General features: G+C 48.2%; 1 long non-coding RNA gene across 1 annotated transcript; it reads right to left on the bottom strand.

Annotated features, from left to right (window-relative positions):
- Positions 1 to 1,853: 1,853 nt before the first annotated feature.
- LOC105069135 (uncharacterized) lies at positions 1,854 to 24,737 on the bottom strand. The gene is made up of 3 exons (XR_006724948.2): positions 24,574 to 24,737; positions 19,501 to 19,564; positions 1,854 to 4,611 (listed from the first exon to the last, which is right to left on the bottom strand). It is a non-coding gene; the product is annotated as an uncharacterized LOC105069135 (long non-coding RNA).
- Between the last annotated feature and the right edge of the window lie 143 nt (positions 24,738 to 24,880).

Here is a 24,880-nt window from a genome sequence, read left to right as displayed (position 1 = left end):
ATAATTAAGATGTGTAAAATAACATAAAATATTAGAGAAAACACTAAATATTTATAAAACTTATAAATAAAATATTTTCTTAGCGAAAAATTTGAATTTGCATCTATTTTTTTTAATAATCAGGTTTTAGATCTGAAATGACCATGTGAAACTTCTGATCAAGATTTTTAAATTCTAAACACCAACTAGAAATTTTCCCATCCAAGTAAACTGATAAAAAAATCAAGAACAACAGCAATGAAAACATTTAGAACAATGGTCACCATTTGAAATCATGTTTAAGTAATCTAACAGTCTTTTCTTTTATTTCTCTGACACTTGCGATGCTGATTTTTTTGCGGGGGTTAATATGAATGGATTTTAAGTCAAACTTCTCTATATTAAATTTTTGAAAACCATCAATGAAATTCTATTTTGCAAAAGTATACACATCGTTAGAGCAGTCACCTGTAAATACCAGGGTGTCACAGATGAACAGAGGTTCAGGATGCCTGCCCCTGACTCCCACCATTCAGCCATATCTTGTCTGTGAAGGGCTGGCCATGCTCAGCAGTGGCAGTGCAACAGATGCCCAGGTAAGAGGACATCTCTTGGCAGCACCCAGGGCTTGCAGCCTGGGGAGACTTCTCTGGGACTCCAGCCCTGCCAGCCTTGCCTTTCCAACATCCTGCGGGCTGCAAAAGTCCCAGCACACTGGTTGGGAAGCACTGCCTCCATTCAATGCATCAATTATCTCCCCAACAGGTACTTGACACAGAGTTGCTGGAAGGGTGTTTGAGTCCTGGCTTAAAGCTCCCTGCTGGGGACACAGGAGGTGCAAAGTCAAGGTCTCTCCCTCCGGGAGCAGAAAAGTGGAATGACTCCCGATCGAACCCCTTATGTCCCTAATTCAGAAAGCCCTGCTCAACCTGTTCTTGCAAATAGCCAGACACTAAGCAGCGGTGCAGTCTAGCAACTGGGCACTAGAGGGTGGACACTTGAAGCTCTGTTTCTGTGATGATCGTGGAGGGCACAGTTCGCTTTAGTCAGGCATTCATTAGATTTATCATACTGCAGGCCACAGTCATTTCATAGCACAGACATCTCCTATTAGCTGAGGCCTCAGTCTCGGGCCTGGGTGCCTTTGTATAATGGGAACATGATAGGGAAAAATGATGCTCATTTTCCAGTGGGTTCATTCATGCTTTCATGCATCCATCCATCCATCCATCCATTCTGTCGTCCCATTACTTATCCGGTCATTCCTTCAAGAAGCACTCCCTAGCAGCTACTATGGACTGGGTCTTCATTGGGTGCTAAGGAGAGAGAAATGACTCAGAGTTCTACTTGTTTGAGACTCTCAGCCTGGGGACAGAGAGGGTGTCATAAGCTGCCAATGACCACACAGCCCTAGGACTGTGAGCTCAGAGGAGGGCACAGGCCACAGGCTGTGGCTGGACCAAAGTCATCATGATGTGGATGTCCCCCTACTTCCAGACCTTTCCCCACAGGTTCTACACAGGGGGACCAGGCACTGGGTTGCACAGGAAGTGGTCAGCAGCCTTTCTGGAATGAACTGCCACAAGGAGAACACCACCTTACTCTGCAGGCACCCCGCCCCTCTTCCTCCTTCCTCATGGGGAACCGACTCAAATCCCACCCCAGCCTGGCATTCCTGTCCCACCCCAGTGTGACTCCAGCTGGCGTTGGCAGCAGAACCTCTCCTGGCTCTGCCACGCAGCCTCATCCCTGGCCACATCTGTGGTCCCTGAGCAGGTGCCTCACTCTCCTGCCTCCAGATGTCAGAAAGCTTCTGAGCCAACCAGTTTTTCTTAGCATAACTGGTCTATTGAGCAGTGGCAGTTCGTCGGGTTATGAACATGAAGTAAGTCGTTCTGTTTTTCTGGTGACTGCCCTGGCTGTGTTACAATGAAGGCCTTTCCCTCTGGGTAGCAGCTTCCAGAGTGATGGCTCAGCCTACTTCCAGAAAGTTCAGGCACTTGAAATTAGGAAGAACGCAGCTCTGTTCATTTTAAAATGTTGCTCTCACATCTATTTAAAGCTCTTCTCTCTTCCCCCGGAGCAGGTGAGACTGGAGCAGTAGGGTTTAGGATAAGGGCTGGAGGCTGGGTTGGGGTGAGGGGCAGGGTGAGGTCTGCCCTCACTGGTCCCCGCCTCCACCATCCTGCGCTGGATGTGGGAGGAGAGAAGAGAAGGCAGAGGCTTTCTTCACATCTCCTGGTGGTTGTCCCTCTGCCTGGCCGGCACCCCCAGGCCACCAGCTACAACTAGGCGGGATTCATTTTCCGCCATCTTGGTGGCCAGAAGGGATGGCCCTGGCCTGTCTTCCCAGCTGTGGCTCCCATTACACCCTCTCCCTCCAGACAGTCCCTCCCAGCCTGGGTCACACGGGTGGCTGGAGTCTGGAAACCAAGCAGGTGTCTAACAAGGGAACCAAATCTAGTCTTTTCATCTTGAAAACAGCCCCCAAATTTGCACACTCCCTGGGGCCCTCCCTCCTTTTCCTTGAGGAGACACCTCATTTCCTACTCCCACAGGAAAGAGGAGGACAGAACTTTCTCTTCACAAATGCAGTGTTTCTGCAACAGCTCCGTTCCTCATCACCTGCCTTCCCTTCTGTCCCAGGGGCCGGCGTGCTAAGAGTCTGGGTCTCCAGACGGGCATCTCTAAGCCAGCCCTGCTGCCGGGGACAGGCCCAGCGCGGGGGGTTCTCTGGACTTCAGATGTGTGGGGTTACCACCTCTTGTTTGCTCCGTGGGCTTCAGTGGTTCTTTCAGAGCAATACGAAAAGTCTGGCTCAGCAACACTGGGACGCTGGCCTGGATCCTCAGGGGTCATTTGTAAAGGAGCGAGGAAGCCATCCCGGCCTTCGGAGTCCGGGCACGGTGCCGCTTCTCCAAGCCCGCCATCCCTCTGAGGCTCAGATCCGCAGCTCAGCCACCGCAGCGGCACAGGGGCAGCTGGGACAGGGTGTGTGCGCAGTGCTGGGCTAGGCGTGCGGGGGGCACTGCATGCTGGTAATTTGGCCCCTTTCATACGCTAGTCCTAAGGCAATTCGGTTCAAAAACAATTTAGGGAAGGGGCTACATTCAAATGTGGGAGGAGCAGAGAAGAAAGAGGGGCTGGGGGTGCAGCCTCATCTCTCTTTCATCCCCAGGCTTCACACCTGCACATGCCCCGCGAGCAAAATACAGCCCCGCAGCTGAGGACCCCTGTCCTCGGAGAGCAACCTACTGCTATTTGCCATTCCCAGGGCCTTGGGGGGCTGGGGGACAATTCTGCTGCTCTCTACAAGGTGACAAGTCACCCCCTCCCGACTCTCATGAGGACCACGTGTGCATTCGGAAGGCTTCTGTCCACTGGATACCTTGGCCTTTTGACTTGTTTGAGTGCTGGGAGGGGAGGGTCTCTCTGTGTGACCTCAGGGCCCCTGTTTTCCGTCTAGAGACTACGCTGTGGGGCTGGGGGTTCCCAGAGACGTGCAGCGAGGCTCTGGAACTCTGGCCTTGTCTTGGTTTCCCTGCCCTCAACTACAGCCCCCGTGGCTGGGTCCTGGTGCCTGCCTTAGACCTTGGCCCTGTCCCCTGGGGGCCCCGCCACTCACCTACAGAACCAGCTGTGCCTGTGGCCTGACTTCCCTCATCTGCGCCCTCGTCCCCAGCCACTCTGCTTAGGGCTACTCGGATGCCTCTAGGACGAGGCTTAGAGGACCTTCTACCCCTTCCACTCGTCGTAGGCTCCATGTCCAAGCCCGACTCATTGTGCCAGCAGGAGCTGTGTCCTCTGGAGAAGTGGGTCCTTCCAACCCCCAGGACCTGTTCTCTGGTCCTGTAGCAGGTCTGTTTTGCTGCAGAAGCCAATCATAGGGCCAGGGACCCGCATAGATTTCGGGTGAGCTGTGCCGGAGTTTTGGCTTTGGCTCAAGGCTATTTTGAACCTGTCCACCAGCATGGCCTGCATTTCCCGGTCCTTCCATGTCGCAGGATGGTCCTTTCACCACTCCGCTCGAGCTCACATTCTCCATGACATCCTACACAGCACCTCTTACCACAGAATGTTCTGCAGATCCCTTTCTGGTTTGCGTTCTCCTGGCAGGTAGTGATGTTGGGCACCTTTTCATATATCTGCTGGTCATTTGTATGTCCTTTTTGGAGAAATGTCTATTTGAGTCTTTGCCCATTTTTTAATTGGCACATTTATTTATTTATTTATTTTGCTATAGAGATGTAGGAGTTTCTTATATTCATGCTTTATTGCTGTATATTCATGTACTTTATTGCTGCCTACTTGTTGCATCTTTTCTGCCCCTGAAGGAAGTGAGAGGAGGAGGTGATGGCTAAGTCCCACGGCCAAGCGGCCAGGGAAGGGGCTCTGGCTCCTTCCCGTCAAAGTCCAGGGTGGCACGAGCAAACCCATCCATCTGGTGGGCAGGCTGAGAAGCAGAGACGACGGTCTCAGGGTGAGGCAGGCGGGGCGAGGCTGTTCTGTTCCTGGGGCTGCAGCTGACATCACCGCACCTATGCTCAGAGGCAGTGAGTTTTGTATTTCTAGAGGCAGGTGCACTCTCCCCTGTGCCGAGATGCTGGAAGCTCTGCGGGAAGAGGGCAGCGGCTGTGGAGGAGGGATGACAGAGAAACTGTGATGACACCTTCAGTTCCTTGAAAATAAATGCCTATGTAAGAGGGATGTGTGAAATTCTCAGAGGAACATATGGCTGGAGGGTGGGCATCAGGGTTGGGGGTGCGAGGCCAGAATTTGCATACGTGGCCGTTGGTGCCGAGAGTTTTCAGGGATGCTGGGGTGGTTTCCTTCTCCATACTGGAAAAGGGAACACTCCATCCAGCCTGGTGGCGCTGTACACGCCTGAAGTGCTACCATCTAGGAAGTCTTTTGCCATAAGGCTAACATCTCAGAATGGGCAAAACCTGATACCAGTAAGGACTTCCATGGTGTCATGGACTTAACCAGAACTTTTTCTGAGGACAGGTTTTGGGGAAAGGAGCAGAAAGGAAAGAACATCACATCTCAAACTAAACCTGCTAACCACTCACTCAGCTCTTGCCCAAGTGAGCAGCATCTCCCCTAGGCTTTCTCACGTCAGTAAATGGTACCTCCACTGACTTTGCTGATCAGATGAAACATGGCCATCACTCTCTTCTTCCATTTCTTCTTAGCCACCCATCTCTAGTCAGTCACCATGTTCTACTTATTCTGTTTCTATATCTCTTAAACTGTTCACTTCTCCCAGTACCCAAGGTTAGTACTTCTGGGTTAGGTAATGTCTTACCTAGAGAGAGTACAGCCTCCTGGCTGGGCTCCCCCTCCAGCCGTGACCTCTCCCCTTCCTGTCCTGTGTTGCAGATACAGACACGCCTGCCACTGGCTCCCCTTTGCCCCAGGACAAAGTCCAGTTTCCTTAGTATGCCAGTCAAGGACCTTCATGTTCTCAGCCCTGTCCCACCACAGCCCCATCTTTTGCCTCCCACTGTCTTCCCTTCACTGCTCTAGACAGAGACTCTGGTCCTGTTGCTGACGAGAGGTCTAGCCATCGGCATTCTGCTACTCCTTCCAGGTCATTCTAATGTGCAGCCATAGTTAGGAGCTGTTGCTCTAGCCAAATCAAACTATGTGCAGTCCCCTGAAGACATCACACAATTTTTCACATCTGGGCTTTTGAGCATAACAACTGCTCTGTTTGAAATACTCATCGCTTCTTTTATCAAACCCAAACAACCCAAAACCTAACAGGAATCCCAATTATAGCTCACTGTTCACCGAGCCACTCCTACTCTCTCGTCTGCCAGGAGCTCCACGCTGGCTTCATAGCACCCTCTGCTTACTCTAGGGTATTGCAACGGCTTTATTTCTCCTTGTCCTCCACTGCTCCATAGTCCTCTGAGGGCAGAAGTTGTGCCCTGTTCAGCATTTAAGAGCCGCGCCCAGCACAGTGTCTGGCACACACAAAGGACTTAACTTACACGTGTGGAATGTATAATTGGAAAAGAAATGAGGTTAACCTAGCATCGCTTGTTTTTAATGAACTCCTGCTAGGTTCTAGTAATCACCTAATAGTGGCTAGAAGCCATTAATCCCACAGACATATTTGGAATCTTACCTGAGACTGGTGCCATATTCACTGGCCATACTATGTGGCATCCACCTGTCTTTTTTTGAAAGATGGGACCGCCACTTAGCAGCAGGATGGCTTTGGGCAAGTTACTTAGCTCTCTTTCTGTGTGATAATAATACCTACTTTATAGTGTTTTGGGGAGGATTTAAATAAGATAATGCATGTAAATCCTTTAGTTGTATGCCTGGCCCATAGGAGCTCCCCCTTCAATGTTCCCTGTCATTGTTATTATGGTTAATATTGTTGATCACTGATAGCAGTTCAGTGATCTCACCTGCAAAGTTTTTTTCAATTCCATTCAAAAGTTACTGAGCTCGCTCTCATGGTCGGGGGCTGCAACAGGCACTGTCCCAGGTACAGAAGAGTGCGGGGAGAGCTTCTTGTTCCCTGAGACTGCAGCCCAGGGCAGGAGCAGCCATACGTGTCAACACCTTGACTTTCGGGCGGATGGTGGTAAATGTTCCAGAACAAAGGAATAAGCAGAGGGCTCGGAGAAGAATCCTTGGCCCCACTCTGGGTGGAGCTGAGAGGCTGCAGGGTCCAGGGTCTGGGTCCCAAGACGTGCATCGTCTTGGGAGTGGCAAAATTTCTGTGTCTCACTGATCGAGCTGACGTACAGCCAAGCTGCAGCTCGCCAATTTGGCTGGGTTATTTTTGGAATGTTGCTGTAATAGTTTTGCCTCTGTGAGTGCAGGGAAAGCTTAACAAATGTCTTTCCTAACCTGCAGTATGCCTCCTGAGGTACCCAGAGACACTAATTGGATGCCAAGAGCTGGCTTTCCTGCTGAAGGAAATGTCAGGTTCTAATAATATTCCACGATTAGGCCACATAATTTCCTGCCTGGACGGTTCTAGCAGCCTCATCACTGGTCTTCCTGCTTTAAATACTTTCCTTCATGGCCTCTGCTCAACAGCGCAACTTTGGAATTGCCATTTCTCTACTCAGAAGACTTCAGTGATTCCCTAAGATACGAGTCTAGGAACTAAGGGGTGGAGGAAGAGAGGCCTGCCGACATCACCCTCGATGACCCACATGGGGAATGTCTGCATCCTCTTCCTACAACTTTGGACTCTGTGGGTTTAGAGGGCTTGACTCTCTGGCAGGAAAGGGAGGCATGATTCCATCAAAGGCTATAACATGAGTTCCATTAAATTTCAAATTAGGACCACTGCCTGCTCCCTTTGGGCTCTTTATGCTAATGGGGAAAAAAGGAATCATCATCTTGGCAATGATAATTGACTCTCACCATCAAACGAAAATAGGGCTCCTGCCATCCAAAGGGGGCAAAGATGTATATGTTTGGCACCAAAGTGATCCACAAGAGCATCTCTTATTTCTCCCCTGCCCAGATTTGGTGGTAAATGGTCAGGTGTTGCAGCGACAGCCTGAGAAGGGCCTAATGACCAGGGGCTTAAACTGCAGGGTAACCCACAAAAGGAAACCACCTAGATCAGAAGAGGTGCTTCCTCAGAGTGGGAGGATCTCAGAGGGGTAGCAGAGGAAGGAGCTGCTGAGTACCAGCCTCAGTGGCAAAGCCATAGTTCACTTCATTACTTTCTCTTTGTAGATTTTCCCTAGGGAAAGAGGTCCACCAGAATCCTGAAGGAGCATCTCTCAGCACTTATACAAAGCAAGTGATCTGAGTGGCACAGGGGGTGGACTGTAGTGGACTCTGTCGTTCGCCATCCAGATTTCTGCTATGCTCAGGGCTGAAGCACTTATGTCCCAGCTGCAAGGAATGCTGAGTGCTGACAGTTTTCACTGAGCCCCTCTTCCTGGTGATTGTCCTTGGCTAAAGAGAGCCGCCTCACCCAAAGGGACGCCGCTTCCTGGGGCAGCTTGCGTCGGGTGACTGGGTAAAGTGAGCATGCAAAGATCTGATCCCCTTGCCCCAGTTTGGGAAAACTCCTGAGGGCCATCTGAGTGCAGAAGTTCCTGTGGGACTGGCTGAGGCCTTGTGTTGAGGCATCACAGTCCAACTTCTCCTTTTGCCCATTCATACTTCTGTTACTTGTTGACCTCAAGTATACATCCCAATGAACTTCCTGTATGCAAATATCTGTCAAATTTGCCTCCTGGGGAGCCTGACTTACAAGAGCCCCTTCCTTTATCCTACTGCTTAGAACTCTGTTATGATGGATGGGGCTCCATCCTGTGCCATGAGGATGAGGGCCATGCTCTAAGTTTGCTGGAGTAGAAATTAAGCAAAGCCTGGGTCCTCAGTGACTGTGGAGGGACCATACTGGCCACAAATGGCTTATATCTGAGCTTCTATCCTTTTAAAGTCACTGATGTTTTGGGTCTTTGTTACATGCAACTGAGCATTAATGCTAAATACACAAAAGCTTTTTGCAAGCTGCAAGCTACCAGATGCATTTAAGGGAAGCTGGCAGGGTCGGGACTAGGGAACGGCCCCCGCTGGTCCTCTCTGGGGTGAGTGTTGGGCCTCCTTCCAGACGGATGCTCCTGGCTGTCAGGAGACCTGCAGGCTCTTTCCCATTCGTGTTGCAAGAACATTTACGTTCAGTTTCTCTCACTCTCCCCACCCACACCTTTAAAAACCTCTTCTTTGGAACAGCAGACTTTGCCTCCCACTCCAGACAGGTTTCTGTGTGCTAATCTTAATTTGGGAATAATCACTACAAATTGGATTTCTATTCAGCACCTCCTACACCTCTCTATTAACTCCAGTACGTTAACAAATACCAAAATATTCATGTAAAAATATTTCTCCTTTTAGAGAACATTGTTCCTTGTTCCGTGTTCCTCTGTTTAATGCCATCTGATCAGAGTTGACTATAGATTTAATTATAATTTTACTGAAACCTGACATCTCTCCATAAGACATGCAGGGAAAAGACTCAGATCGGGGACTGAGAGACGAGACAGCTGTGAAAGATGGCAGAGGACAGCTGTGAAAGATGGCAGAGTAACCTCCTTCTCCACAAACTTAATAAGAAACCAGAAAGAAAAGACACACTGGCAGAGAATAAAGTGGTCATGTTCCAATAAGTGAAAGGATTGCCACCTCTGACCGCAAATTTGCAAGGCGTCATCAGAGACAGAAGTTTCTAGAGTTCAGAGCAGGGGCTTTCTCCACTGCTGAGAAGCAGCATGTCTGCCACACATCTCACTCTGAAACTTCTATTTTGAGGGAACAGATGGGGATAGGTGGGTGGGAAGCCCAGGAGAAAGGTACGGAACGTCCATCCCTTCTAGATCAGTGATTCTAAACGGGAAAGAGTTTGTCCTCCAGCAGACGCTTGCCAACGTCTAGAGACATTGTTGGTTGTCGTAACCAGGGGTGGGGATGGGGGACGCCACTGATACTTAGTGCATAGGAGCCAGGGATGCTGTCAAACATCCCGCGATGCACGGGACCCTCCCCGTGGCAAGAAGCCATCCAGCCCCAAATGTCAACAGTGCCGAGGCTGAAACCCTGCTCTAGATGTAGGAGTTCTTTCCCTCCTTCCACGGATAAACCGTGTTCACCGGGAGTCAAGGGACTATTTTGCTTTCCTCTGACCATATTCTCTGTGTTTAACTGGTTACTTGGATAGTGTACATCAACGCAGTGAAAACCCATCCCACCCACCAAGCACGAGGCCAGTTTTGCAGATGAAGTTCGGATACAAAGAGAACACAGTACCTAAATCATGCAGAAGAGAGCCAAGAATTAGATCAAACTATATGAGAGACTGTAATGCATGAAGAGGAAGCAGTATGGAAGGGAAAGTGTACTTCATAAATCATGTTGGAATACTGAAGATTGAATGTGGAAAAGGAATTAGATTCATACCTTATCCTACTCACTAAAATGGAAGTTAAATATTTAAAAATAAACCATAGAGGAAAAAGTAGCATCGTCAGAAGCCACCACTTACCATACTTCTTTGGAAGCATGGGGAGGGGAAGGAAATAGCATTGGCTGAGTGCCTACTGTATGCCTTACACGTATTAACGTATCCTGTTAGGACCCACAGCGACCCCGTGAGACAAGTATGACCCTTGGCTTTCAGATAAAGAAACCGAAGCATAGAGAAGTCCAGGTACTTTCCCAAAGTCAAAGGGGGAGCAATCAGAAGCACCTCACTCTGTCTGACCCCACGCCCTCTGCTGCCCAGCCACTGCCCACCAGTCCAGGGTGCCGGGGAGGCGGGGCTGCCCGATTCAGTGCCACTGCAGTCCTAGACAGGCCTGGAGGGGTAGGAAGTGAAACAAATTAGAACCAAGGCTGGGGACAAGGGAGCTGCCTAGTGGTACAGAGCTGATGAGTGTGGCCAGGAGGAGAGGGGCAGTACGGGGACCCCAGGGGCCATCTATCTGGAGTTGGGAAGACGCATGAGGGGCTGATAATTTGTGGTCCATCCCTACTCATTCCTTCTACCAGACATACCTTAAGTCCCCTTTCTAGGGGCCTGGAGAAGCCATGTGGTATCAGAAAAGAGAGGTGCATGGATTGGGAGGGGGTGTCAAGAAAACGTGGGTTTAATTGTGCTTCTGTCACTTTCTAGGTGTATGGCCTTGACCCAGTAACCTAACCCCTCTGAGCCTGAGTTTCCTGATTCGTGCATCAGGGTAACAATGCCCACCTCACAGGATTCATGTGGAGAGTGAATGACAAGGCAGGTAAAGGGTTAAGCATAATAAATGGTGCAGGTAGGAGCCCGATGAACACTTACTGAATAAGTGAATATATATACGTGTGCTCAATGTGTGCATTTATTCATCAGCTGTGTGTTACACACTCTTTTTTTTTTAAATGGATGCACTGGGGACGGAGCCCAGGACCTCGTGCATGCTAAGCATGCGCTCTACCACTGAGCTATTACCTCCACCCCCCATTCATTAGCTCTGAAGAAAACATAAAGCCCAGGGAAAGGAAGTTTATCTAGTTAGTTCTGCTAGGAAGACAAGAATTTCACATTTTTCATCAGTTGTAGTTAAAACATCCTATTTTGGGAAACTGGGTCAAGCCACATCACCGAGCATTAATTATAAGTTGTGGTTCTAGCAGCCTGTGGGAAGATGAGAAAATGGTCCAGCACCTGCACTCCCACAGCAACAAACGTGCCTCTGATGACACTTTCATAAGCGCCACCCCTTCCCATTGCACACATCTTGGCGGCTTACAAAGAACTGCTAACACCCATGGTTACAGAAACCTGCCTTCAAGGAAGGTCATGTTATCCCATTTTGTGGATGAGGAAATTAAGGCTCCAGGAGGTGGAGGAATCTGCCAGCAGTGGCTGGTGGCAGAGACGGAGCTGGAATCCTGGGATGTGCGTGAGCTGATCATTGCTATAGCCTATGCTTGGTTACCTTGTTACAGGCTTAAGGGATGATGCCATAGAGGGTCCTGCCTGCTTCCATCTGCCTCTGTGTCCTCTGAGGACCTCACGTGGAGGCCTGAGGCTCCCATCTGTACATTGCACCCCATCCCCATTCCAGAGCCAGTTTGGAGCTCAGGAATTATGCATCCCCTAGTCCATCATATCATTGTGTCCCAAGATCTGGCAGCACAGCCCAGGTGCTGGAATCCACTCTGGAGCTGCAGAGATCTGACCAGAGAACCTGGGTCAAGTCCAGCCCAGGGTTAGGGGTGATAGCATTTACCTGGAGTGACAGGATGTTACACAGGTAAGGAAGCTGCTATTTATACGTGACAGGTTCACGTTATCAATAATGCCCACAGCATCTTGTGATACTATTACTATGTTCTCATTGTACCGATGATGGAACAGTACCTTGGAGAGTGACACCTTACACAGCATCTCAAAGTTGGTAGTTGTCTAAGATTCCAACCCAGCTCTGTTTACTACGGTCCCATGCCTTTCTCATCGAGGCCTCTGTGACAAGTTGCACTCTGATATCCTCTATGAGTCACAGCCCTTGATTATGACTGCCACTGGGAAGGTAGGAGTTAAGCGTAATGCACTATTTGGATCCAATAACTGAATTTTACTCAACTCTTGGGTGCCTATATAGAGCTTGTGCAGATGGAACAGAGCCTCCCTGCTGCATCCCACACACGTGTAGGATGGTAGGACCAACAGGCAGAACTAGACTGGAGTCTGGAGCACCAGTAGCCACAAAGGCTTCGGTGGGGACCCCACATGGCACCCAGCACCTGCTACCTTCAGAGATAGGGAGCTATGGTCTCCTTGCTCCCAGAAAGCTTTCCCAGCCTGCTTCTTACTCCTCTTCCCTGGGGCAAAGGGGAGAGTCTGGTACGATTCATGAGACTGGAGAAAAGGCCTGAGATTGTGCCTACCAGGCTCTCCCCAGTGTTCTCCCCTTTGACCCTCCTGCATGTGAGCACCTGTTTTCCTCCTGGTCCTGCCACCCCCACACCATGCTGTTCTGCCTTGGGTAGGATGTTTGAGGAAATTCAGCCTAAATCAGAGGAAAGTATTGAGAAACCAGATTGTGGCTGCAGAGTCAAGGTGCTTTTCCCAGCTCTAGATCTGGCTCTTTGATGACTCTTTTGTCATGTTGCTGGGGACCCACGGGGGAAAGGGGCTGGATTGATTTTTGTCTCTGTGGTTAGTGATAACTAACACGTCCAGGGGAGTCTGGCGGCCCCGATTCAACCTCCATCCACGTGTCCATCTCATCTCCCAAGTGCTCTGACCCACTTGGTCTGCACTCTTACTACACCCGGAAAACCCCTGCTCAAGGCCTGCATCTGCAGCTTCCTCCCTGCTGGCAATGCCGAGACCGAATAATACAGTCTGGAAGGAGCTGCAGAGGCCACCTTGCTCAGCCCCCCTGCTGGGGAAGGGGCCATCTGAACTTGGCTTTCATGCCTTGCTTTTGGGAGCAGCCTCTCCCGTAACTTGGCATTTCTGCTTCTTCTCAAAATGTTTTTTTCAAAGACAACGAGAAATCTGCCTCCCTGCTACTTGTCTGGTACAGGCACCCATTCCAGGCGGCCCTCCCTGGGCACTCGAACCCTCTGACCCCTCGTGCCTTAGGAATTAGATGCTGCTTCACTGTTCAGTGGGCATGAAACAGGCAGTGCCAGGTTCCTTCTCCCTGGACACCTTAGAACACATGGTTCTAAGCTCCCTGAGGCTGGGACAGTGCTCCAGGCATCTCTCTCTGCCCCTTGTGCCTGGCACAGAGGAGGTGCCCAGGAAACCTGTTAATTATCTGGGCCCAGCAGGCATTTCAGATGGGAGTGCAGGGTAGGCTGTGTGCACGGTCTTGTTCATTCATCACCCAGGGTGTCTTCCCAGCCTTCGACTTGCTCACCGCGTAAAGGTGGAAACTGGCATGCATACAGAAAATCATAACACTGTGTGGCCTCGGCTAGGAAGGAGCCATGTCGGAGATGCTGAGGGAGTGTGGGAGGGAGCAGTCAGCAGACCAGCACTGGGATGAGCTGAGCTCAGAAGGATGAGCAGGAACAGCCAGTGGGTGTGGAGCAGGCAGGGCAAGCAGCAGGAAGTGGGGCTGGAGAGCTCTGGCTTCCCACTCCCCATGGCCTTTTACTAAAACATCAGGCAGACAGCTGCAAAGGTACATGGACAGTTCTGAATAAAGATCATCATATGCCTGTGATGTTGCTTATAAGTACGTGTGTTCCACACTTAGGATGACCAGCTTGTCCTGGTTCGCCAAGGCCTTTCCTGATTTTAGCACTGACAGTCCTACTTCCCAGGAAACTCCTCACTCTTGGCAAACCCTAGCTCTCAAGGCTGGAAGGGTGGCCTGAATGATTATATTCTATAAACCCTTTCATTATCTTCTGACTGGTACAGTTACAGTGCGTTATAATGCTTTTGTGACAAAGGCATTAATGAGTTAGTTGCAGATATTTGGAATATACTGCCATTTTTGAAATTCTGTATGGGGATTCCTTTATATTTTCAACATGCTGAGCCCCTCAGCCTTCAAGGGGCTCTGGTGCTGGTGGAGGACGTGAAAAACACAGAGGTGAGAGACATTTGGGGACTGCGAGGAGTGAGAATGTCGAAGCCATAGGGGATGTGCCTTTGGGCAGGAAGGGTTGTGGAGGTGAGACTGGAGGGGTGGGCAGTGGTCACAGGGCTTTGGGGACCAGGCTGAGGATTCAATCTTGTCACCCTGGGAGCCTCGAAAGCTGTCACCCAGAGGAGTGTCATGGTTGGATCAGAAAGTTTGCACAGGTGGAGTTCGCACAAATTGGGTGGGAGTTGCAAAGGCCAAGATCAGAGGCGGACGAGCATTCTGGGAGCTGCTGTCATTATGCAGGTGAGTGTCATAGAGATGTGGAGAGGGGGACTATTTAGCAGGAGAAATGGACAGGACTCAGGGCTCTGAGTGTGAATGTGAGGCAGCAGGAACTGACTCACTGTGGGCTCTGGATACAATGATGACCACAAGGCAGGGATTTAAGGAGGATGCTGGGTTTGGCTTTGGAAGTGTTGTTTGGGCCCTGGGACATCCCCTTTGTAGAGGGATGTAAATGTCTGAAACTTAGGAGAGAAACATGGGCTGCGGATAAATACCTGGCTATTATTCACCTTCCAAGTCCAAGGTGATTGAGTTGGGTGAGTTACTGATGTTGAAACTGAGTCCCTCTAAAACCAAGTTCCCCTGCCAGGTTTATGATTAATCTCTCTATCCAAAATTTTATTCCCTTTCTTGTCCCCTCTGACCTCAGTCCTGTGCTAACTGAACATGAATCAACGAGGGTCAGATGACTAAAATTCCTGTTGTCGATAATGTCGTTAATGTACCAAAATTGCTGTTATAGGTATCATCCTTAATGTACAAACTCAGGCTGTTTCTCCAGGGCAAGAGGAACTAACAGACTCCCAGCCATGGACCACCTAGCCAGAGAGTCATAAACCAGAGACATCCTGACTCCTGAATCTACAGTGAAGCAATGTCCCAGATGATGATTAATCCCAGCTTCTTTGTTCTTTCCTTTTAAAAACCTCTCACTCAAAGACCAAGTGGGAGTGGATCTGAGGCTTGTCTCCCACTCCCTTGCTTGGTGCCCTGTAATAAACGCTGTACTTGCCTTCACCACAGCCTGGTATCAGCAAGTTGGCTTTGCTGTCCTTTGGGTGAGTGGACCCCATTTTGGTTCAGTAACAATGGAGGATGAAAGTGAAAAGGCAAGAGGCTCCAGCCCAGTGCTGAGATAGGGCCTGACTCTCCACATCCTAGAGGAAGGACTGAGGGTGGTCAGCTCAACCAGGACAGCAGACTTTTCTGGTTGTCTTCAATGTGCATGACTGTGCTCATGCACAGTCGGATCCTTGGGAACCATCTGGAAAGTCTATCCTTTCTGGTGTGATCCAGTTCTACATATAATATGCATTCACTTCTCAGGACTGTGAGTAGTCAGGAGCTAATGTATGCACTGGGCTCATTATGCAAAGAACCTGTCCTGTGGCACAGACAGTGCTCACTGATCCTTTGCTCCTGCCTCTCCTCTGCTAGGATTCTGGAATTGTCTGCAGCTGCCAACACACAGCCCTTGTCTTCTTCCTCTAGGTATCTGAAAGCCTGTATGTGCGCATCTCTTGAAAACAATGAACTTAATTGCCAGATTTGTCTTAAAACAATTCTGGCTATAAGAATGCTCAACTTAAGTCAATTTCTATTTCTCAATAAGAAAAGCTAGGAAAGAGAAAGCATTGTGCTGGGGACTCAGGAGATGGACGCTGCAGGACTTAAGGACAAGTCTCTTTCTGAATTTCTATAAAATGAGGGTGTTGAGCTGGACGAGCTGTCTAGACCCATCCCAGACATGCTGGGTATATGATTCTAGCCAACATGAACGGATCAGGGCATACTAGTGCATGAGTCAGGAAGATTAAAATATGGCTCAAAACAAGGAGTTAAAATGGTAATTTTCAAGATTTTATGTATTTGTTCAATAAATATGTATGGAATACCCAGTACAGATCAGGCACTGTCCTAGCTGCCGGTGAAGAATCATGCTCCAAGCGTCCTGTAAGTAAGAGTCTAGAGGGGGGGCGCCACTGAGGCAGTAGCTGCACAGTGTGAGGGAGACGGAGGCAGGGAGGTCGGAAAGGGAGCTGTTCCAGTGGTCCCGGCTCCCTCACCTAGCTGACAACTTTCCCTAAGGATGTGCCTGCTCCACCTCTACCTCCATAAGACAACCTGCTGAGTCGCCCAGAGGATGTGGTGCACCTCACTTTGGAAGGAGCACTCGTCCTGGGAGGGGATGTGCTCATCCTTCCCAGCGGCGGGGCGAGCTTTCCCAGTGTCAGTGCACATTGACGCCTCAACTTGTGCCTGAACTATTTTTAACCAGCTGTCGCCATGGCAGCGTGAGAACCACTGGGAAAGATGTGGCCTTTCTGACAGCATTCAAGATGCTGGCTGCCCTCTCATCTCGCTTAATCCCCTGCGTGCCAGAGCCGAGATAATCTATATCAAATCCCTGCCTTCTGCTGGCAGAGCTTGAGCCCAGCCACCTCTCTGTGCTTTCTCATCTGCAAAGTAGGGACTTAAATAAAAAGAAAACAAAAACAAACAAAACACCTCCCTTCGTGGGTCTGCGGTGGAACTCCAATTAGGTTGTTAATGCTTGAAAGCCCTCTGCATGGCCCATGTTCATTTCTGCAGCCCACGTCTTAATGGCAACAGCAACCCCGCTTCTGCCCTTCACCTCTGCTTTATGGGCTGATGCCCGTTAGCCTTCTACGAGTGTCTGTGAAGTCTGGAAACATAGGCAGTGCACTCCAAAATTTCTAGCTAAAACCAGAAAATGGCCACGTAGGCAATGGCTGGGGCGTGGAGTGGCGTCTGAACATGGCCTCTCTCCCACGTGGTTACAAACAGAACTGCAGCAGATGGGATGTGGCTGGGATGCCTGCAGCCAGGGAGAGGTTAGCACCTGTCTTGGCAGGAAGTGATGTCTTTCTGGAGAAAAGCTGCCACTGAGGGGCAGGAGTGGTTCCTGGGGGCACAAGCCTAGGACGGAGCGGCCGCCTGCATGGTGTCGTGGAGAGCCAGATGGCCTGGAAGCCTGAGCTCAGGGTCCTGAGCCCTGCTGAGGGGCCCTGGGGAGGCTTCGGATCTGGTCTTGGTTCTGAAAAGAGCCTGAGAAGCATGGTCCCCATCGAGGGTAGGAGCACATCCGGAGGGAGCACATCTTGATTTCTCCTCCGGGGGGCCCTGGGGAAAACTGGAGCGACCTTCTAATTGGAGAGGCCAAGACCCTGTGTCAGGGTGCCCTCAGGCCATAGCAGATTTGCTTAAGACAGGCGGCAGCAATCCCCAGGGAAAATGATCCAGACCTTTGCTGGTGCTAGGCAGTAGTTGGAACATTCAGGAAGCCAAGGAGACATCCTGTGGGCTCTGTCTGTGCTGCTGAGAGACTGACTCATCCATTCACCCTTTGTCCTCCCTCCCCATCCCCCAAGGTTATCCATAAAGGCTGGACTTGAGCAACAGGGGTCTGATCTATGCCGTCATCCTAGTCTCCTCTCCAGGCTTGTTTTAAAAAATAACTTCTATTTTTTCTCATAACACAAGTAACTGACCCTTTGTAGGAGACTTAGAAATGTAGAAAAGCACAAAGAAAAAGAACCAGGTATAATCCAATCACTCAGAGATAACGGATCTTCATATTATGGTATCTGGTCTTTGCTGCATGAATATGTAATAGTATGCATGCACATACATACATCTATTTATAGAAATGAATATTTATGCAATGTGTAATTGTTTTTAGAAAAAAAAGGTGTCAAAGGTGGTTGAGAGCTCAGACTCTGGAGTCAGGCTGCCTGGGTTCTAATCCTGGCTGTGTTCCATGCTGGCTGCGTCGTCTTGACTGTAACTTCTCTGTGCTTTAGTTTCTTTATCTGTAAACTGCCAAATCGGTTGATGAAAATAGTATCTCATTATTGCCTGAATGTGAAGTTCTCTCTTGGTCACTCATGTTTCTTGGAATGTGTTTCCCCAGCCCCTGTCCTTTGGGAGGTATGCCCCACGCTTTCCTGGCGTGCGAGGGTGCTGTGTATCCCTGCCATTCCCCAGCTTGGGGCTCTGGGCCCCAGCCAGTCTGCCTCCTTAGCCTCTGATTATTCACCATCTTTGCTGTCTCTCTGGCTTCTCCCTCTGTGTTGGTTCCTTTCCACCAATCAATACAATCAATTAAAGGGTTGATTTCAAAACATGCTCAAGTCTCTCCCGTTTTAAACAAATAAGCAAAAACTCTTGCTGAATGCTGTGACCTCCTTCCCTTGGCAACCCAACTCCCTAAGAGTTGTCTAGACCCCTCATCTAAGTTCCTCATCCCCCTTTCTCAACCTCAGTCTGGTTGCTGTCCCATCTCCCACCCAGACTGCTTGGGACCAGCTTACCAATGTCCTCCTCGTTGCCAGATCCACTAGGCACTTCCGTCTTTCTTCTCACTGGGCCTCACCAGTGCATTTGGCACTATCACCTGCTCCCTCTTTCCCTTGTCTTCCTGGACCACACACTCCTGCTTCCTGTCTCCCTCCCTTCTCCTCCCCTCTGCTCATTCCTTACCGGTCCCCTTCGTACATTTCTCTCCTTGAATGTGCTTTTTCTCAGCCTTCCCTGCTTTTTCCTTCTGCTCTCTGAGACCCTGACTGAACTCACCCCCACCCGTATCTTCACTACTTTGTAGATGTGGACAATTCCCAAATCTCTCTCTCTTAATTCAGACGGCTTTCCTGAGCTGCTGACCCACATAGCCAACTGGACTCCTCCATTAAGACACCCCCTAGAGCCATAAAATCGATGAGTCTCAGATAAAATGAAACACCTTCCCTACAGGTGCAGCCCTCGCCTTTGGTCTCTATCTTTGGAAAGGGTCAGACTCATATCCCTATTAAAGTGTCAGTGACTCATTTCAAAAGAAATCAAAGCAGTGTTACATTAATGGATGAATTTTTGGAAGAAGAAGATGGAAGTGGGGCAGGGGCATCTAATGTCGCTAAAATCACGACGCTGCTGTGCTTTGTATTCTGGTCCTGTAAGAGGCAGACCCTGATGCTTGACAGACAATCAACACTTATCATTACTAAATGAAAGGAGGCTCATGGGACCAAGAGCAATCACTTTTCAGGAAGTGCTTTAGCCGGAAGGGCTCTCAAAGATCATCTGGTCCAACTGCAGCCCAGAGAGGAGTCTGTGGTCCTCAGCACACATCTAGCAATGCAGAGAAGCACCCTCAGACCTCTCCACATCCCCGTGTGGTTTCTCCGAGGGCCACTAGGCAGGGCCAGCAAACTTACCCCTGCAATGAGCTGAGAGTCTTGGGCGCAGGTAAAAGCTTTTGACCAGACACGGGTTTCCTTCCCCCTCCCTGTCCTCGGGCACCCCTGGAAAGGTGTGGGAGCTCCACATTGCTCGCAGAGGATTTTCTTACCTCTGGCTGGAGTCCCAGGCCCTGAAGTCACAGGAAGGCATGTGCAGAAGTAGGTATTGACATCCTAGGGAGGGAAATGCTCTCTTTAAAAAAAAAAATTACTTATTATAGAAAAATTGAAGCATACTAGGACAAGAGACAACGGTCCAACAGTACCAGATGAATCCCCGCGCATCCAGTACCCAACTTCAGCTCAGTCCTGTCACAGATACGTTTCCCTCCCCCAGTGCTCTTTGTTTGTTTGGCTGGTTTGGTTTGGTTCTAGATCATTTTAAAGCAGGGTTTCTCAAATTTTTTTGGTCTCAGGACCCCCTGGCACTTTCAGAAAATATTGGGGACCACCAAAGGCTTTTGTTTATGTGAGTTAGCTATTGAAACAGAGAAACTTTAAAATATTTACTTACGAATTCATTTAAAATTCATAACATACTTATTACATGTTAACATGTAACGCTTTAACATGACATACTTTTTAATGAAAAGTAACTATTTTCAAAAAAAATAAAACCTAGCAAGAAGAGTGGCATTGTTTTACATTTTTACAAATCTCTTCACGGTCTGGTTAGTAGGGGACAGCTGGACTGGAGTGTTGGTAGAAGGTGGCTGAGTTCTGTGTGTGCTTCTGCATTCAGTGGATTAGAATTTGTTGTTCGGTTGAAATACAAGAAGAAAATCTGACCTTGCACTGATACGTAGTTGGAAACGAAAGGCATATTTCAATAGTCTTTTCAGATATTTGTGGATATTCTTCTTTGATACTATAGTGAAGCCTAATAAATCCTGATTTCTTAAATTTTAGTTGCACTGTGGAATCTGAAATTATCTCAATGAGCTTTTTGTAATCTGTTACATTAAAATCCATTGTCCTCTCTTGCACTTTGAGTGGATTTTTTTAACACTCATAGATGATTTTGTTCCATCAGGTCTTAGTTATTTGGAAAATGTTGGTTGACTAAGTTATGTAGACTTTTCCAAATGTTTAATGACATATTTCATTACACAGTATCAAAAAATTGCATTTGTTAATACCATCACCAATTTCATCAGATTGTCTTTATATTGACAAGTTGGCAGATACAGGTTTTCTTATATTCTAATTTTCACTCAGAAGTTCAAATTTTGTGATTGGCAACAAAATTTGTCCATTATTTCACTTAATGATACTTGACTTCATTCATCTTTGGGAAAACGTCTGCTGAATACCCAATAGAGTTAAGTCTGTATTGACTGTAATTCGCGTGTTATTCTTTCAAGTAAACATCATGCCCTATGAAAAAGCAGCTAGTTTAGCTCAGAACTCAGATAATACCACAAGGCCGATTCCTTGAGATAACTGTCATCCTCTGAGATGCTGCAGAAGTGCTTTATGGGTCCTTTTCATCTTGTCACATGGAATATTAAAAAGATGTATTCTGGTGGGGGAGGTGGGAATAGCTCAGTGGTAGAGCACATGCTTAGCATACATGAGGGTCTGGGTTCAATCCTCAGTACCTCTATTAAAAATTTTTAAAAAAATTAAACAAAGAAACAATTAAAAAAAAGATGTATTCTAAAAGGTCAAGATTGATCAGAATTAACAGTTTTTATTGCTTTATACAGTATGTTCCTAAGTGAAATAGGCTTTTAAGAGACTCGTGACTATGTGGCAGTCAAGAACGCAGTGACTAGGCCAGTTTGGTGCCACTGCCTTGATACGGGCTGAAGCACCAGCAGTTTCAGCCACCACTGTTTTTGCACCATCACTGTAAATGCCAAAGCAGCGAAAAAAGATAAATAACATCTCAATATTGGTTTTTATTATTATAAACAGTTTCATTTTTATTCGTTTATTTACTTTTATTTTGGTAGGGGGAAGGTAAATGAGGCTTATTTTTAGAGGAGGTACTGGGGATCGAACCCAGTGCGTGCTAAGCATGCGCTCTACCACTTGAGCTATACCCTCCCCCTCTTAATATTGTTTTAAAAACAGTTTTGATTCTGCACGCTCCTGAGTGAGTCTCAGGAATCCCCCTCAAGGGTTTATGGGCCTCACTTGGAGAACTGCAGTTTTTAAGCCAATTCCAGACATCCTAACATTTACCTGTAAATAATTAATATGTATCCCTTTTAAAATCTATGTAACAAACATAGACTTAGAAAAATAACCTCAACACTAATATCACATGTAAAACAATTACTCATATTTCTTAACATTGTCTAATATCCAGCCTGTGCCCAAATTTCCCCTAATGTCTCAAAATTTTTTGACAGTTGCTTTGAATCAGCATCCACATCACGTCCACATGTTGCAATTTTGGCTATGTCTCTAAAAAAAATCTTATTTTAGTGTCCCTTTCTCCCTCCATTTTTTTCCTTTCCACTTTGTTGTTGTTGAAGTACTGGGATCATCTGTGTTATACAATTTCCAGCTTTCTGGTTTTGGCTGCTAGCATGCTTGTGTCATCATTTAACATGGTGTTTGGTCTCCCATATTTCCTGTAAATACCTTAGATCTAGAGCAGGGTTTCTCAACCCTATACCATTGATATCTGGGACCAGATAGTTGGTTCTTTGTTGCGGGGAGCTGTCCCGTGCATGGCGGGATGTTTAGCCGCACCCCTGGCCTCCACACACTGGGTGCAGTTAGCATCCCCACGCACCAGGCTGTGACAGCCAAAAATGTCTCCAGACGTGTCAAATGTTTCTCGGAGGGCAAATCACCCCAGGGTGAGAACCACTGATCTAGAGGCTCTGGTGGCTTGATTAGACTCTGATTCAGTTTTTGTATCGGCAAGAATAAGTCATCAGTGGCTCAGACTATTATTGCATCTTATCAGGAGGCACACGGTCTCTGATTGCTCCACTTTTAGTGATGATGTTAAGATTGATCCATGAGTTCAGGGGTTGTCAATCTAATTCATCAACTTTAAAGCTCCCCAACAACCCTTCTAAAAGTGTTAGCATCTATTGGTGGTTGCAGCTTTGATCCATTATTTCATTAGAGATTGCAAAGCAGTGATTTTTTTTCCAGTTCAACCATTTGCATCTTTTTTTATTGGCTGGGATACTTTTCCAAAGAAGAATTTTCCCCAATTAACTATTTGGTTACCCTGAAATGCTGTCCATACAGAATAAAGTAAGATGGGTCTGATTTTTTTCTTTTTATTTACTAATTTTCAGAAAAATGGGTTGGTGCCTGTGGAATAATAATAGTACTACTACTACTACTACTACTACTACTACTACTACTACTACTACTACTACTAATAATAATAATAATTTGCTCTTTATCCCAGGTTCCTGAGTGACAGGAGTGTCCTTTGCTCATAATGATCTCTTCCAATCACACTGGAGTTTATACTAATGAGGTGACTTAGGGTGGGGCCCCTACATGGCCTCAGGATAGGGCTTGTCTCCAGAAACACCCAGTGATGAGAAGGGGGAACTTTCAGCCCTGCCCACCAACCTGGGCTGGTGACTGAGCTCTAAAAAACTTTCCAACAGTGAGGCTCAGAGAGCTTCTGGGTTGGTGAGCACACGGAAGTGCTGGGAGGGCGTGGAAGCTCTGCTTCCCTTCCTCATCTCTTGCCTGTGCCCCCCTGCCACGTGGCCGTTCCTGAGTTGAATTCTTTGTAATAAATGTCAAGAAAGTGTGTTCCCCAGTTTGGGGAGTTGTTCTCGCGAATGATCAAATCTGAGGAGAGAGTTCTGGGAACCCTCCATTTTCAGCTGACTGGTCAGAGGTACAGGTGGCCCCCGACTTGCAACTGGCACCTGAAGTGGGGGCCTTCTTGCAAGACTGACCCATATTTTATTCAACTTCCGTATTTTCATGAATATGATCTGTTATCTCAGGGTCATTTTAACTAGGAATGCTCTCTTTTCTAATGTGTCATTTCATTCATTTATTGATTTGTTCCTTTATCCATGCCATACCATAAGGAGGTAACATCCCAAATATCCTGGGATACTGCTTGTTAAAAAGTTAATTCCTGGGCCCTGCACAGGGTACACAGAGTCAGAATATTTGGGCACAGTGATGGGTGGGCATTTTCAATCAGCTGCCCAGGTTATCCCTGCATACCCCAAAGTTTGAATGTCACTTTTCTAGGGTGCTGGTTCTCACCCAGGAACTTGTTGGAAATGCAGGTTCTCAGGCCTCATCCATGCCGCCTACATCAGGAGCTCTGAGGGTGGGCCTGGCACTCTGTATTTTGACAAGCCTCCATGTGATTCTGATGTTTGCTCAAGTGTGAGAGCACTGGGTTAAGGGCAAGAGTCCTCCACCGAGGCTGCACATTAAGAGAACTCTCAAGGATCTTTTAAAATTCCCGCTGCTCAGGCCCCCGCTCCCAGGGCTCCTGGGTGAGGTGGTCTGAGGTGGGGTCTGAGCAGTGGTAAGCTCCTCGGGAGACTTCAATGTGCAGCCAGCGACAGAATGGCTGGTCCAGGACAGTGTTTCTCAGGGGTGATCTGCATCCCGTGGGATGCTTGGCAAAACCTGGAGACATTGTTTTGTTGTAAATGGGGGGTTGCTACTGGCATCTAGTGGGGAGAGATCAAGGAGGCTGCTAAACATCCTACAATGCGCAGGACAGCCCCCCAACACCCGGGGCTAAGATGTCAACAGGGCCGAGGTTGAGACATCCTGGTCTAGGAGAACAGTCATACCCAAGAATCCCATCTAGACTTAGCCAAAAAACAACAACAACAACAACAACAAAAAGATATATATCTGCAGAGTATTTGTTCATTTTCAGAAACAAAAGACATTCCGTAGCTTAATTATCCCTACCCCTACCTTCACGACAGCAAATCCAGATATGCTTATATGCTCTAACATTCATAAAAGGCATCTCCAATACACATGCAGATGCTTGCAGAAAGACGTGTGTACATGCCTGTCCACATGCACGCTGACACTCATATTTACTAAACTACACACACGCAGTCACACAGCCTATGGTAACTCACAGGCATTAAAGTGCACACACACACTCACACACTGACAACCCCACTCATTAGTGGCAAGGGTGTCCTAGGGCCACCCAGAATTCTCATGCCCTCCTCATCCCCATTCTCCCTTTGCCTTACCTGAATGGCCTGGGTGTTGACACGGTGGAGATGCCACAGGCCAAGGTCATGGCTGCACGTCCTTGAGGTGCTAACCAATCAGACGGGGTAGAAGGAGACCCTGTACTGGGCATGGTGTCGGGTGCAGCACGAGGGAACAGTGAGAAGGCACCCACGGTCCCAGGCACTCCAGGAACCTGAGAGGGATGAGGGCAGGGAGACAAAAGGAGTCAGACTGATGCCCAGAGAGCTCTGGGAGGAGAGAGGGAGAAAGGGTGGGCAAGGGCGTGGGTGGATTTGTGCCAAGGTGCTTGATGGAGCGCACTGC

The sequence above is a fragment of the Camelus bactrianus genome, chromosome 27 (assembly GCF_048773025.1).
Source record: "Camelus bactrianus isolate YW-2024 breed Bactrian camel chromosome 27, ASM4877302v1, whole genome shotgun sequence".
In the NCBI taxonomy this organism is placed as follows: domain Eukaryota; kingdom Metazoa; phylum Chordata; class Mammalia; order Artiodactyla; family Camelidae; genus Camelus; species Camelus bactrianus.
Note: the sequence above shows the minus strand (reverse complement) of the source record. Positions and strands in the feature narration are given on the sequence as shown.